The sequence below is a fragment of the Pocillopora damicornis genome, chromosome 9, assembly GCF_964200805.1.
Source record: "Pocillopora damicornis chromosome 9, jaPocDami1.2, whole genome shotgun sequence".
Classification (NCBI taxonomy): domain Eukaryota; kingdom Metazoa; phylum Cnidaria; class Anthozoa; order Scleractinia; family Pocilloporidae; genus Pocillopora; species Pocillopora damicornis.
In genome coordinates, this window is record NC_142678.1 from 1,209,670 (window position 1) to 1,219,669 (window position 10,000).

Sequence of the window (10,000 nt, forward strand, 5' to 3'; positions counted from 1 at the left end):
AACATTTCTGACGTGTCTCGCTGTTTTATGTCTCCATGAAATTTGTTCATTAAGTTTCCCTCTGACTTCCAAAAAAATATGCAGTTTTCATGACATGGTGGTTAAAACTTGATTGACAACATGTCTCTAGCATGTTTTAACGCTCTATTAACTTTTGCTGTTCACCAAGGAAATAATTAATTTTAGTCATTAAATCGAGTGGTTTGCTATCGTAAAATGTGATTTCTTACTTTTCAAGAGATTGAGCACCTTAAGGTAAGAAGTTGCCAACACATTTCAGAACCAAAAAAAGGTTATTCAGCCACGATTCTAGTTATTCAGAGCAATTACAAGCTGAGGTGTGTGAATGACCTCTGATATGTATATGAAAGTAAACCGTAGGCTGCTTTTAATCCACAAAATTATTTCCAGCCCATTTATGGGTTGATTGAAGCTGCGTCCACTTACATACAGTCAATCGAATATAGCCCAAGGCTTTTATATGCTTAAGCATATTACGAATAGTTTCTGGCAGTTAGGCCATTTTCACAGAAACAGTGTACATCACAAGTCGTTGCCACAAGCCACACTGCATGTGAGTATTATTCTCAGTTTCCTTGTTATCAGATATTGCTCTCAATTTTTTGCAGCAGACTAGTGATATTAACGTATCATCGTAGTTCTATTTTTAAGTTTGAACATAGTCGTATTTTAAACAATGCACTCAAAACGCTTTGTTTTTGCTGCAGACTGAATCCTGATCAAGTTTACTCGAAACTTTTTGCATGTTTTTATCATTTACATATATCATTCGGTCATCTAACCGAAGGAAAACATGTTTTCTTCTAAAACTTCAAACCTCTTTTCACAGTTTTTATCTCACTGTAACATTCCTTGGAGAAATCTCAGTTAAACCTAGCTGTTAATTCACTTTGAAAATGGCTGTCTCGCCCAGACATGTTTTAATTATATATTCAAGTGGTTAGGATACCAAGCAGACTCAAAATGATAGATTCCTTTATGTGCAGCAATTTAACAAAGGTCACTCCCTTTTCAAAAAGTTTATTATCATAAATCTGTACGTGATCAGGCGGTTATATCACATCAGTGCCACAGATATCAGAGGTAAGCATTAAAATGAGAAACTAGAAGTCTTCTTCCTCTATTTAAAGGACCGAAATCCTTCTGATTCCGACTGCGAAAGGTAGGAATTAAAATCAATTGAATTTACCGTGGAAAACCCTTAAGTCACGAACTTTCATGGTCTCTTTCGAAAAAACATTCTCGAAATTGCCACAAAAGTGCGGAAAATGTGTAGCAGTATATAACTGAATTATCTCTTTGTCGGTTGCGGTATTGGTGTTGGTACAGTCGGGATAAGTACTCATGAATGAATTCTTCCACACAGTTTACATCGTTACTCTGTTTGCGCGCAGTTGCAATGAGTAAAACTGTTCTTGTGTGGAGCATATGAATGTCCATAGTCGAAAATTATTGAAATCCTGTCTTCCTTTCGGTGTGTAGATGGTTTTGCGCTTGTTTTGAACAACGGCTCTTGTAATACGCGCACAATGAATAATCAATTCGTTATACTAATGTCCGTGTATTTGAATACCAGTCGCGGTTGAGGGCGTTGAGTTGACTCCTTGACTCCTGGCGTGTTCAAGGCTCCTCCACTCTTTGCATACAGTTGGACTGTAAGATGTAACAAGCGTTTTGCTGTAATTTTTGTAGGAGGTAATTTGCAGAATAATCCAGATATTAATTCTCAAGCCTGATCGTTCGGACGTAAGTCAAAATAAGAAGAATTACATTCTCACCCAGACGATCAAGCCGCCCGCTAAACCTTTGCTGCAAGGTTGAAATCGCGTGCTCTTAAACTCAGAAATTTAGAAATATATTTTGCTTCCCTCGCCTTAGGGGAGCCATTGAAACTTCGACAGAAGAGGACGTTCGCCGTAGCTTTAATTTCCGGTTGAAGGGAGACGGACAAAAAGGCTTCATATCCTACGTGTTTCTGGTCAGTTCACATTACAGTAACGCCCTTCTCAGCTTGGTGATATATTTCACTTCACATGAAGTATAAACCTGTGTTTGTATCTTGCCAGATCGTTAGAAAGGAGTGTTGCTACTAAATCTGCAAGAATGAGCAAACTACTTTGGTTAATATCTTGCCTTATGGCCATCGGATTTTATGCAGAGTTATGGTGAGTGTGCAATGAGTATGAATATTGTTTTGCAATTAAGCTTTCTGCATGTGCAACTTTAATTTATGTGGCTGGCTGCGCCCGTGGGCAAGATGAAGCGAATCCTGTGTTCTGACTGGTTCACGAAACGGGCAAGATGGGCCCAATCTTGCCTACTCGTGATTGCCCACTTCGATTCCGCGCGCTTGCAGTCTACTAACAGAGTTCGCAATTTTCGGACAATGACAGCAAGGGAGTCGCAAAAGCGACAGAACACACTCAAAATAAAGGAAACATAAAACGAGTTCCTGAGTTAACTGTGCTACAAAAACCAGCTTTCTTTGCCTGCACTCAAAAATAAAGAAAGTCATTCTTGATTTGTTTACAGCGCAATTTTTTGCATCATAATAAAATCCTTTACTGAACACTCACTCCCCGTGTTTCAAATGGTTTAACCCAAGATAATGAAAAGAACCTGAGTTCTGATTAATTTGGCCAAAATATTCTGATTTTTACTCCTCAAAAGGGCCAGACGTAATTTTTGATTATATGCACGAAATTAATGAATGATAAAAATGCTCATTTCTCCTTTTTGTTATGTCTATGCTCTAGTGAAACATCTTCAGTTGACACGATTGAAGGAGCAGCTCTGAAGATTGCAACGTTTAACGTCCAAATATTTGGGTACAGAAAAATGGCAAATCATTTAGTCAGAGACATATTAGTCAAGGTATTTTTCACTATTAGTGACTGACTGTACTTAGTATCTTGAACCGATGTCTGTTTCCTGAGACGTTCACCTAAAGGGTGCCTCGATCCGATATTCACAGTGCGGACGTCTGTTGAAGGCCTAGAGGATCAATATCAGTATCTGGGCAACTGCCCACCTACCCCTCCCCTAACCCAACATTAACCCTAACTTGTTATCAATTGATTGTTGTTGAGTTAGGGGAGGGGTAGGTGGACAGTTACCCAGATACTGATATTGATCCGATGTAAGATCTGTCCTAAGTGTAATAACATTTGGTCCTAAATGTAGTAAAGTCCTAAATGTAATAACATTTAGTATTAAATGTAATAATCCTCCAATGCAATCGTTTAACTCCGCCAGTGCATTGTTGTTATACCGGACATCCATATTGAGATGTTAAAGTGACAGCTGTTGCACCAAAAATTCCTCTGACCAGTATTCATGTCACATTTGTCAGAGGATTCCTTGGTGCAACAGGCTTATCACATTTAGGACCAAATGTTATTACATTTAGGACAGTTATTACATTTAGGACAGTTCTTACATTTAGGACTTCCACAGACGTCTGTGTAAATAGACTTCCGCTCGCCTCGAGAACAAAAGATCACTGAAGTGGAACTTCCACATCCAGCCAACGCCAGGAGAATTTCTTCTCCATCACCTCGTTCGCTTTTTATGAGCGTAAATATATATATATATATATATATATATATATATATATATGAATCTTTCGTTGACGTTTGATGTTTTTGCAGGTGGTTTTGAGGTATGATATCATACTGATTCAAGAAATTCGTTCAAAGAAAGAGGGACCAATAAACGAGCTGTTGGCGGATGTCAACAAGTAATGAATTAACTTGATATCTTTATTTTACTCTTCAAGTAATATTTATCGAAAATCTAAAGGGACCCTTCATCTTTTCACCTGCCTTCTCGTTAGGTAACTTATTCCAGTTATATGCTCAAGCTGCACCAGAGTCACCAGAGTTTTTCTTCACTTTTTCCTTCCCTCTTCCTATTCCCCCTTCCTATCCCCCCTCCTATCCCCCCTTCCTATCCCCCCTCCTATCCCCCCCTCCTACCCCCCCTCCTTTCTCTACCTTCTACCTAAGAGTATTCCTATTCCTGGATAGGATGCTAGCTCATCGCAGGGTGACCCCCAGGATACCGACTGCGTCCCACACATACTCAGGCAAAATGTAAAATTTGAGCGTTTTTAAGATGCATTTGTAAAGTAACTTTTATCTCAGTTTTCATATGTACTATCCTTAATTCATTCCAGATCAGTTACGTATTTTATAAAGAAAATGTGAAGAGCTAGTTAAGAGTCTTTGTTTCTCTTTTGCTCTATGTCAGGGATTCATCTCCCCCCGGCGTCTATAAGATGGTCGCACAGCCAGCAAGGAGCAGTATGCATTCTTATACAGGTGAGCTAAGATGCATAACCTACACTAATCCGTCTTCTATGGTAACACTAGCTCAAAGCCGATTTGTAGGGAACACTTTGATTCTCCTTTGAGTTAATAGGTGTTTTGAAGGATGGTGCTTAAATTGGACAGAATGCTTTTGGTTTAGACCCCATAAAACTGTTTCTTTTGATACCTTTCAAGTTTACTGAGCAAGAGGGGGGAGGGAAGGGGCGTGGTCATGACTGGGCAACAGCAAAAACGATATCACCGATCTTAAATCAAAATATAAGTTATTAGCGCGTTATTAATGCACGACAATTGTCAGTAAAGAAGAGTAGCCCCCCTCAGTAATAAACAGAACCAGGTCCTCCAGACCGAGATCGCCTGTGCGACTTTTTTGTGATTTGCATGCCCCTTACTCAGGTTGTTTGATTGAAGAACGGTTCGATATATGAAAATGGAAGTATATGATGAAAGACTAATATCAAGCTGTCTTTTTCACCACTAGGAGTGACAAGGTAACTGTTACGGACAGCTATTTGTATCAGGACAACCAAGACACATTTGAAAGAGAACCTTTTGTTGTCCGTTTCCAAGCCAAAGGAGCATGTAAGTTACATTTTTTTTTTGCCTATTAATTCCATTTGAAATGAGGAAAATTTGATTGTATCAATGTTCTGCCAAATAGCTATGAGAACGTGTGTAGATAACGCAAGCGTAGTTTTGTCAACAATCGCGCTGTGTACGCGAGTGAATCGTGTGTAACTCAAGGACTCTCACTTATCCGCGAGTGATGAAGGAGCGGTGCGCGCCAGTAATAAGGTTTGCAAGTAGAATAAATGGGTTTGATTCTGTTCAGCGTACCTTTCTCCAAGTGTGTGCAGTCGATTTTCTAGGACGTTCGTTTTAGAATGCAATGTTATGCATATTCTTTAGGAAAAAGAAAGGAATATCGAAGCCGAGATGATTTTGACAAAGAGTTACCTTTTTCTTTATTTAGATGTGTCAGACTTTGCTATCGATATTTTTTGGAGGTTCGTTTTCAGAACACAATGTTATGCATGTTTGTTATGTGAAATGGGGGAAAATCAGACGGTGTCGCAGCTGAGATCATTTTGACAAAGAATTACCTTTGTATATATTTAGATGTGTCAGACTTTGCTATGGCTGCCATACACACTTCTCCAAAAGCTGCAGAGTTAGAAATCGACCATTTGGTCGACGTTTACGACGACATTGTACAACGATGGCAATTGAAAGACGTCATGATTTTGGGCGACTATAACGCCGGCTGCAGCTATGTAACCAGGTCAGAGTGGCTTAAAATAAGGCTAGCAACGGACAAGCGATTCTATTGGCTCTTTTCTGATCTGATGGACACTACAGTTGCGAAGTCTGATTGCCCGTATGACAGGTAAATTTGGTAAAGACATAACTAACTGAGTTGATAATGTGCATTGCCTACCGTATAGAGTTTCTAAAGCTCACCGTTCGAGCGTTTATCCTTCGTTCGAAACGTCAGATTCAGAACCTCTTTATCGTGGCCAAATTAAATTCAGCTGATAGAGTCAAAGTATCCTATACAGAGAGTCTATGGCTCATAAGTAGAGCGTCAGATCACGGAATCCAAAGGTCTGAGGTTGGATTCCTCATAGGAGCTCAAAATTTCTCTCTTTGTCCCTGGAAGAAAGTGTCATTCGCGCAAGGTTTCACGTCGAAAACTCGCCTGAACGCAAAACCAATCAAAGAAAACGAAATACTATCATCTTTCAGGTACTATAGCGTGTAATATCATGGTTTTAACCCTTATTGTTTGTATTTTAAAGGATGGTAGTTGCCGGGTATAACATGACCAGAGGAATCTTTCCAGACAGCGCCTATGTGTTTAATTACAAAGATGCTTATGGATTGAGTCAGGATGAGGTACATTATTCTTATGCAACGATAAGAGGTTTTGATGGAGTTATAGATGACTCCATAACTTAAAAATGTTTACCAAAGCAGCGTAGAAAGGTCTGCATCGGGTTGTCCTCAGATGAAGGATTTTGTTATGGTTTTCCAGCGTTCCGCTTCTCTTGAAGTTTCCATCCTGTTGTTTGATCGTGTAGAGAAGGACTGTTGTCTGTCGCCAGAAAACGCGCGCTATTAACTCGACCATTCAAACGCAGAGCTAAAACCAATCTCAACTTGGTCACCCGCGTTTTGCGCGCTTCAAGCAAGTTACCTGTTTTTACTTCGAGTTCGCATTGGTTGATGATGACTTTAACCTCTTTCCTGATTGTCAGTCGTGATTACTTTGGTTTTGTTGTTTCGACGCGCAATTGAAAACTGCTGTATTGGTTGACTCAAGAAGTTTCGATCTGTCGACAAGGTTAGGTGATTTTCCATAGTAAGTTCATTGAGTCAATTTTGTGTTTAAGTCGTCTTCATGGTGTTTGCTGACATCTGTAGACATCTGTTGCGAGGAGACTGCTACATATTTAGTAAAACATCATCCAAAGTCATTCCTTGAAATTATTCGGTGCACTCGATTACACATTGCGCGGATTCTTGGTCAAAAGTGAGGTTCATAAACCGAGAATGTTAAGCAATGTTGCTGTTAATTAACCCTTTGCGTACCAAGTGGCCATATATGGCCACTTAAATACAGACCCCATTCGGGCGGCCTGAAAAGAGCACTTTGAGGGGCTGGAAACTAATACTACATTTCAATGTAAATTACATAAAGTCGTTAATTAGTTTTTTCGAGGATTTCTTCCATCGAGCTTGTTTTTGGGCGAATTTTGAGGCTTTTTGTGATTTGGACGTTTTGAACGGGGAGATTTAAATACCACCCCCCTTGGTATACAAAGGGTTAAGATACTGCATTACTGTTTTCTGCAGGCGGAGAAAGTGAGTGATCACTGGCCCATTGAGATACAATTTAAGGATTCAAGTGAGTCAATTTCAGTTGTAATTGTAGCACAAATAACAACGGGTATTAGTAACTTCCTCGCCTTCGGCTCGGTTGCCACTTTTTCTGTCGTTATCGCATTAAAACTTCTTCTGAGTCATCTAGAACTGAACAGAATTGTAGAAAAACTGGATCGATTTATCAATTTGCTGTTCTTTTCTTCTTCTCATAAGCTTACAGAGATGAGGAACAGTTCTTCCAAGAGTCTTTTACAGTCACAATCAGGGATAAGCGTATGTCAAAGGTCTCCAAACACAAGCTTTACGCAATGCGTTCCAAAAACCCACTGCTGTCGCAAGGTTTCACTTTGAAAACTACTTACAACAACAGGAAAATTGACGAAATTATCATTTCAAAGGAAACCGCTTTAGTCGGAGAGGCGAGAGATGCCGTAGAGGTTTTCCGCAAGACTTATCCAAAGCTAGTTTCTTCCTCACAAGAAGCTGTAAGCAAACGAAAAATCGGCCAGTTAACACAAGTTGGAGATGCCGACTGCGTCGCTAGACAGCACGAGACAACAGTCTACCAAATGCTCTCCAACACTTGCCATGATGTGAAAGTGAAGGAGATTTATTCAGTTCAACTTGTCTGTAATGTACCACTTGGCTTGTGCGAGATCAATGTACAAGTAGCTAATTAGTCTTTGTCACTTTTAGCATTGCAACCATTGTCCATTTCGTCAGCTTTTCCGTAAATTACATGTAGCCTGCCGGTTTGGTCTGTTTAGCACAAACGATCGAAAGATAACGCGCGTCACAGATAATTGTCTACACCCAGCAAGAGCTGTTGAGTCTAACGCCCGATAAACTAAGAAAAAATGGGAATGTAAGATGCCGATTTGTTTTAGTTGTCTTCTCTTTTGGTTTAATTCTTATTCGGGCGGTGCAGTATTGTATTGATTTATCATATTTTTTGAGTAACTGTAAACTGATCGCTGTTTAGCCTTTGTACGCTTAAAATATTAGAATTAAAAAACAAAAAGGTAACAATAACACACTCTTTGTCACCTTAATTCCCTGCCTCCCTTACTTCTATGGCTGGCGACGCCAGCTTGAATTCGACCTGTGATGCGGGTTCTCGTAAATCAAATCAGTACACGCGGGCAAAGAGAGAGATGCTTAGAGAGGACTTATTAACCCTTTCAGTCATAAGAGTGACCAGCATCTTATTTCTCCTTACAGTAATTCTGCTTAATCATCTATAAAAATCATGAGAAGAAAGGGAATTACAGACAACCTACGAGGCTTTGATTGTTACACATATTCTCCTTGTTATCACCAACAGGAATTTATAGGGAAGAGTATTGAGAATATGGATACTGAAGTCAAGGCTGAAGGGGTAAACTCCAATTGCATTTTGTAAACTTTCTTCGGTCACGTTTACGATCATAGCGGAGTAAGAAAGGTACAGCTTTTAATATGAACGCATTCCAACCATAATAGAAGAAGAAACGATAAACTTTTCTTGGCAGGGCTCAAGCGCAGGCGCTCGTTGGCGCAGCCGCTGCACGGGGATTTCGCGGGCCTCTATCAATGTATGCGAGAGTTCATTACAGATAACATGGAATCTTTGAAGGCTTTGATCACACATGCATACAACCACCAAGGTGGTCAATAATGAGGCGCGCACCGAACGAGACAGGCAGAGTGGAGTGAGTGACGCGTAAAAAACACGCGCGTCGCCAGGAAACGTTCCCTATAACAAATCACTCCGAAAGAGTTTGTTCCGTCTCCTTATACATGTAACGCACTCGCAAGGTTCGTTTCCGTAATAAGGATAACAGATCACAGCACACATGTATAACTACATAGACGTTTCCAAGTTTAATAGTTCAACCTTTTCTTATTTTCAAACTGATGATATGGTTTTATTCATTGCTGTACCCAGGGCCCTCTCTTGCCTTGGGCAAGTGCGGGACCTGGATAAATGCTTCGTTAATTCAGGAGCTCTTACCGAGCTGTATCAGAAGAACTCTATTTACAGACCGCGATAAATGCGAATCGTAAGACATCGAATTGTAGAATATAACAACAATATGATAAATGCGTAGTAAAAATACTTAAAACTATTTACAGTAACAAGAGATTGTTGTCTTTTCTGTACAACTTTGATTATTATTGGGTACATATCTCTGAAATAGGAAAGACCATATTCTTTCCCGTTCACATTTAAAATTTTTCAGCCTTGATGTAACAAATAACTAGAGAATATTACCTTGATATAGATACAGTCACAATTGTTTTCTTTGACAATGGACAATATATTAGACATTGAGGACTATGAACCATTTTAGTTATGGAGGGGTAAAATTATAATAAATGTTGCTGTTTTTAGCAGTTTTGTGAGACAAATGTTTTCTTTGATTTTCTTTTCCAGGAGAGTAATTTTTTGATGATACTTTCATCCCCTTCCCCACCCCCTTAAAAGATAAAATGGTCAATCTTTTAGCAAAGGAATTAATCATTATGCCAGCACATTTGGGTTTGAACATGGAGATATTGCGAAAAGTCTTTTATTTTGAGATGTATTGATTAACACGCTGGATTATTTTACGCAAAATGAATGCTTAGTTGATAATTAATAATTCAGTAATAATTTATCATTGCTTTGAAGTATCTGGGAAACTGTCCAAGTGACTGAAGGATCAGGAGAACAGAATTTTAAAATTGTCCAATTCAGATCATCTATCAACGTACTTTTCTCTGTAGGATACTGAAAACAA

The 10,000-nt window shown here is 39.3% G+C and overlaps 1 protein-coding gene and 1 pseudogene across 5 annotated transcripts in view; one reads left to right on the forward strand and one right to left on the reverse strand.

The window, feature by feature from the left end:
- The first annotated feature begins 529 nt into the window (after positions 1 to 529).
- On the forward strand, positions 530 to 8,270 carry LOC149039552 (deoxyribonuclease-1-like; annotated as a pseudogene). The gene is made up of 10 exons (XR_016179553.1): positions 530 to 1,999; positions 2,088 to 2,186; positions 2,778 to 2,895; positions 3,672 to 3,760; positions 4,273 to 4,343; positions 4,834 to 4,934; positions 5,472 to 5,739; positions 6,152 to 6,248; positions 7,209 to 7,260; positions 7,452 to 8,270. The product of XR_016179553.1 is annotated as a deoxyribonuclease-1-like (transcript).
- Positions 8,271 to 9,078: 808 nt separating this feature from the next.
- The window catches only part of LOC113685721 (activin receptor type-2A), a 24,276-nt gene continuing 23,354 nt past the window's right edge, over positions 9,079 to 10,000 (reverse strand). For all 4 annotated transcript variants that reach the window (XM_027203258.2, XM_089181671.1, XM_089181672.1 and 1 more), the window contains one exon: positions 9,079 to 10,000. This exon is cut by the window's right edge and continues 1,586 nt beyond it. The gene's annotated coding sequence lies outside the window, so the exon portion shown is untranslated.